This window comes from Echinops telfairi, unplaced genomic scaffold (genome assembly GCF_000313985.2).
Source record: "Echinops telfairi isolate 266 unplaced genomic scaffold, ASM31398v2 ScPeMD7_36;HRSCAF=134, whole genome shotgun sequence".
Taxonomy (NCBI): Eukaryota; Metazoa; Chordata; class Mammalia; order Afrosoricida; family Tenrecidae; genus Echinops; species Echinops telfairi.
The window spans coordinates 3,071,076-3,077,166 of NW_022103934.1; positions in this window are offsets into that span (position 1 = coordinate 3,071,076).

Here is a 6,091-nt window from a genome sequence, read left to right on the forward strand (position 1 = left end):
TATTTTGAAGTGAAAAACCAAACGGGCCAAAAACACCCTACGGGTCTGATAAATGTCCTGGGCGAACCGCATGTGGCCTCCGGGCCTTAGTTTGAGGATGCCTGCTAGAGGGTCGTTTTGTTTTGTGTCTTGCTGTAGTCCTTATAGGAAAGGGACCTTCCCTCGGTAGGTTCTCACTGAAAGCCTTTAGACTAGTTAAACCCACCCCACTCCCGTGCAGCCAATTCTGACTCATAGTAACACGGTATAGAACTTCCGAGGTTATGAATCTTTATAGGTGCAGATAACCTCTTCTTTTTTCCTTGGAGCCGCTGGTGGGTTCAAACTACTGACCTTGTGGTTAGCAGTCCTCTGCTTACCGGGCAGTGCCAAGGGCAAACAATTTGTGCCCCTCCAGAAATCTTGCTGGAGGTCCAGCCTGGTAGGTGCAGGGTTAGTTGGGACTGAGGGATTGGGCCACATTCATTCCACAAGGCCATGCATTTATTCAACATTTCCCTGGACCATCCCCACTCCCTACCTCTGATGCCATCTCAAGAAACAAGACTGGCACAGAAACTCTGCCTACCAGGAAGAACCCAGGGCAGGTTGGCCCAGATCATGGGCTAGAAGAATGGGACTGACTCAGCAGGGCTTTGAGCCAGCTCTGCTCTGGAATCTGAAACTGCCAGCCGGGGGCTGACGTGCAGACAGCCACTCACTCACTTAGTTGGGGGCCTGGCGGGGCCAACTGCCAGAATGGCTGATCCCAGCAATGGTGACAGGCAGGCGGGAAGGACACAGAGGAAAGCCCCAGTGAGGAATCAGTCCAGATGGCTGGCAGCAGGCCTGTCTACCCCCCACCCCTGGGCCCTGGCCTCCCTCCAAGTAGGGACACAGCCATCTCAGGCTACCCTGTGCAGTTTCCCACCCCTGACTGCAAACTTTTGCTTCTCGGCCCTGAGGAAACTGATCAGTGAAGGGCTCATCTTATTGGGTCTGCTTGTGGGACCCTTCGTGGAGTGGTGGATTACGCCTTGGGCTGCTAACCATACAGCCAGCAGTTTGAACCCACCAGCCACTCCCAGGGAGAAAGACCAGGCTTTCTGCTCCCATAGAGATGTCTCCTCCCCAAAGGAAGCGGATCTTCTCTGACCTCTAGGATTGCTATGATTCAGAATCAACTCGATGGCAGTGGGTCACTTAGCCCAAGGTAGGTGACAATGGGAGCTCCCAGGGAAACGTCTCATCTCCCACACGAGACCCAGACTCTATTCCCAGCCAAGACACCTCTTATGTAACCAGCACCTGTAACAACAGCTTGCATGTTGCCAGTACGCTGAGTAGATTTCCGTGGTGCTTCGGGGCAGACTAGGAAGAAAGGCCTGGCGATTGACTTCTAAACATCAGCTAAGGAAAATCCCATGGATGACAAAATTGCAGGTCCCATGCACTGCCAAAAGGGCAAACATCTGCCTCTGAAGAAGTACTCCTCTGAGGCAAGGATGGGGAGACTTCATTTCAAACACCTTGGAAAGGGTAGGGGGAAGGCGGAGAGAGGAAGGGAGGAAGGGGGAACTGATTGCAATGATCAGCACACCACCACACAGAGCGGTTGGTGTAAGATATGAAAATAATAATTTATCATTTATCAGGGGGTCACGAGGGTGAGGGGCAGAGGGAAAAAAAGAGGAGAAGAGGAGTTGATACCAAGGGCTCAAATAGAAAGTCCATGCCCAGAAAAGAATGATGGCAACATAGGTACACACATGCTTGATACAATTGATGTATGGATTGTTGTGAGCTGTAAGAGCCGCCAAATAAAATGATCTTTTCATTAAAAAACAAAACACTGTGGACGTCTTGTCAGGAATGACCAGTCCCTGGAGAAGGACATCAAGCCCCTCCTCGGTAAAGGGGAGGGGTAGCGGAAAAGAGGAAGGCCCTGAACAAGATGGGTTGACACAGTGGCTGCAGCCTGGGAACAATTGCGAAGATGGCGCAGGCGCGGGCAGCGTTTCCTTCTGCTGTGCACAGCGTTGACCGGACGGCACCTACGAAAAACAACAACCTGTATGATAAGGACCTGGTCTGAAAGCCATCGTGGAGATGACGCAGGTCCGCGTCCAGGCGGTGTTTCCTTCACAGCACTGTGTGACATTGCTGTGAGTCTGCCTCAGCTGTAGGCAGCGGCCAGCGACAACCACTTTCTCCCAGGACCGTGGTCTTTTCTCAGTGTTCAGGGGTCTCCTCCATGCCAGGTGGCAGAAAGCACACACATTGCCAAAGGGCCGTGCGGGCACCCATTCAGCTATGAGCGAGCCACAGAAGAATTTGTCCCAGGGCTCTGGATTGCATCCCAAAAAAGCTGTTGTTCTGTGGCGCTCGCCCTCTGACCCAGTAACAACACAGCTGCCCGGCCTGCTAGCTTGGTCACAGCGTGCTCTCGGGCCCCGTGCTGGGGCCTTGGTGAGCAAGACCCAGATCCCTTCATGGGGCATTGCACAGGTGACACACGTGAGCAAGCATGTCTCGGCCAAAAAGCAGTCCGGCTGACTTGTTTGTAACGGGCTGGGGGCAGGCGGGCCATGTGCTCAAGGACAGTGTCTTAGGACAGACCCATCTGGGTCTGTTGACTCTGCGTGTAGCTCCAGCTTTACTTCTGTGAGGTTAATAGGCTCGTGCTACACCAGCGTGGGCTTTCAACCGACTACCTCTAAGCAATCACTACATCCACGTATATGGGGAGAGAAGTGTGAGCAGTAGTGGCTGGCATCCGTGGTTTCCGTGTCCTCAGATTCAGCAAACCAAGGCTGGAGGGGGTGGGACATGGGCAATTCAGTAGTCAAGGAATGCTCTCCAAGGTTCACTCAACTCTCTGTCATTGAGTCAATTCTGACTCATGGTGACCCTTTAGGACAGGGTAGAACTGCCTCTGTGGGTTTCCAAGATTTTAACTCTTGATAGGAGCAGGAAGCCTCAGCTTTCTCCCAAGTGTGGGAACAGGTCCAGCCGCAGGAGAGGGAGGGAGACGGAGTCACCGACCGACCGACGCATGTGCACACAGATCCTGGAGACCAGGCTCTGATGGTGCTGATCTATTTTATTGTTGTCTTTCCGCAGTATATATAGGGCGCATCAGCCAATCAAATGTTACCGCGCTTACTTCCTTGTTCTAACATTTATCCTTAAATGGTTATGAAATTGCGCTAACGAGGAAGAGGCAGCAGGCGTTGGCCAGGGGCTAGCGCATGCAGAGGACTGTGGAAGCTTACAGAGCGTGCTAGTTCTCGAAGCCGTTGTGTCTCACCAGTGTGCCGGGAGCCATTTTACAGAGAAATGGTTTGCCAATGTCTCAGGCCTGCTCGAGAAGGCTGAGCAACATTCTGCACTTTCTACGCTGTTCCTCCTTCATGCATTCCAACTCCACAGCTATTAACCCCACACCCAAGGGGCTGGCTGGTGGTTTTGAACTGCTGACCTTGAGATTAGCAACCCATGCATTACCACTGTGCCACCAGGGTTCCTTAGTGTATAATCAGCAATGGAGACATGCTGTCAAGTAGGGAGGATGTGCTTAGGTTATATGCGAATATTATACCATCTTATATAGATTTTAAAAACCAACTGAGTGGATTCTAATTACTAATAGGACAGAGGAGAGCTGCCCCTGCAGGTTTCCAAGGCTGTAAATCTTTATGGGACCAGGAAGCCTCATCCTTCTCCTAAGGGGTGGCTGGTGGATTTGAACTGCTGACCTTGCAATCCTTGTAGTTAACAGCCCCCACATAACCTCCTATGCCACCAGGGCTCCTTGGGCCATTTTATATAAGAGAAATTAAAGCCCTGGGCTGCTAATCACAAGGTTGGCAGAAGTCACCAGCCAGGCAGCAGCCGGAAGGGGAGAGAATCTGCTTCTGTCAAGATTTACAGCCTTGAAAACCCTATGGGGCAGGTCGAGTCTATCTTCCAGGGTTGCTGGGAGCCAAGATTGACTAGCAGCGGTGGGTTTACATAAGGACTTGAGCATCCTCAGATTTTCGAACCAACCACCTCCCCCAGACACTGAGAAACAACTATATGTAAAAAAAATCTCACTGCCATCCAGTGGATCCTGGCTCATCGCAAGCGTGTATGTATGTGTACATGCATACACATATGTTGTGATTGTTGTTAGGGGCCTGAGTTAGTTAAATGTGCCAGCCTGGCCGATAATCACATGTGGGGCTAATTGAAAGGCGGAGGGATAAATGGGTGGTGAGCCTCTCCTTTCTAGTTCTCTGGTCTCTTGCTTTGTGATGGTTGCCCCGGGTGCAGCTGCCTTAGCAGTTCCCTGCTTCAGCTTGCAAGATTGACTTCATACAAGACATCCCCAAAGAGAAGCTACATGGACCTATCCCGATGCAGCCCTGGGTGCTGGAGCAGCCGTGTGGAGACCCCTGCCAGCGCTGAGATGCTTGTTCATTCACTGACTCAGCTTTCCTCCTGCAGTCGGCATTATTGCCTCTGTTTTGTGAGGTGAAGGACTTTGTGGACTGGTGTTGGTAATGGGTTAATGTTGGACTTGTGGGCTTGGGCAGCATTGGGTTGGGATGTTTTCGTGATGCACATTTTCTTTACATAAAACTCTCTTAAACATGAGTTGCTGTGGATTTGTTTCTCCAAAGTACCCAGACTAATACAGGGCCTTTGAGTCAGCTCGCTCTTATACCCACTCTGTACAACAGAGCAAAACCTAGCCCGGTCCTGGGTCATCCTCACAGTCATTGATGGTTCCAGCCCACTGGGGCACCAGCTGTGTCCAGCCATCTCATCGAGGGTCTTCCTCTTTATTGCCGCCCCCCTGACTTTACCAAGCACGACGTCCTTCTCCAGGGGCGGGTCTCTCCTGACATGTCTAAAGCAAGTGAGTAGGACAGTGATCGTTAAGGTTCTCGCTGGCTAAATTTTGGAAGGAGATAGCCAGGCCTGTTGTCCTGCTCTATCTCAGTCTGGACGCTCCTCTAAAACCTGTCCTCCCTGGGTGACCAGGCTGGTATTTGAACTACTGGTGGCGTAGCTTCCAGAAAAACAGCAACACTCGAGGGGCTACCATTCGACCCGTTGATGGATCAGCAGTGGAGGTAATATGAGGGTCAGTCAAAAAGTACTGCACCAACATCATGAGAGCCCTCACTAAAGAAGATGATCAGAATGTGAAGCTACTGTTTCTCCACGTATCCTCCATAGAGGTCTAGACACTTCCGAAGATGATATTTTCATCACGCTGACCTTTCCCCAAAGAGTTGTACACTCTGACTCACAGCACTTCAAAGTCACAGCAGTTTGGCATCCTTGAAGGACCCAAATTATACTTCTTTTCAATATTCTTTTAGTTTGGGAAGCAAAAAAACAAAATCCTTTTTGTCTCTAATGCAGTTTTCAATGTTCTTAGAATGTCTTCATAATAAGTCCTCCTGGTTGACTTGTGTCCTTTGAGAAAATCTACCAAGATTACCCCTTTGGAGTCCCCAAGAAAGGTCACCATCATTCCCAAGATGATCTCTCTATCTTAAATAGAAGGTGCCCAGGAGGCCTCCTCAGAAGCCATTGTTTTAATTTGAACTTTTATCTTTTCATTTTCATCTAAATCATCATAAAACTAAGACAGGGGTGGGAGGGGGAGAGGAGCTGATACCAAGGGCTCAATAGAAAGTAAATGTCTAGAAAATAATGATGGCTCCACCCGGTCTGATCCCACCACACTGAGGCAAAACACTAAGGGCGTGGAACAGAACAGCAAGGGGAACAGAGCAACGAAGTCCCCGAGGAATACCAAAAATAGACTTTGGGGCCAGAGCTTGGCACCCCATCAGACTCGACTGGAAAACACTCCTAAAGGTCAACAAACAGTCCTTGAACTAACTACAAGCTTTTCTTTCTTGTTGTTGTGTTGGGTTTTTTTGTCATTGGCTTGTTGTTTTATTTTGTTGCTTGGTTTTGGTCTGTCTTGTTTTTGTGCATGTTATTATCTCCACAGGTCTGTCTAAATAAGATAGGCTGGATGAACAATCTGGAGGAGAAAACAACAGGACTGACAGTTCCTGGGGGACATGGGAGTAGGGAAGGTGGG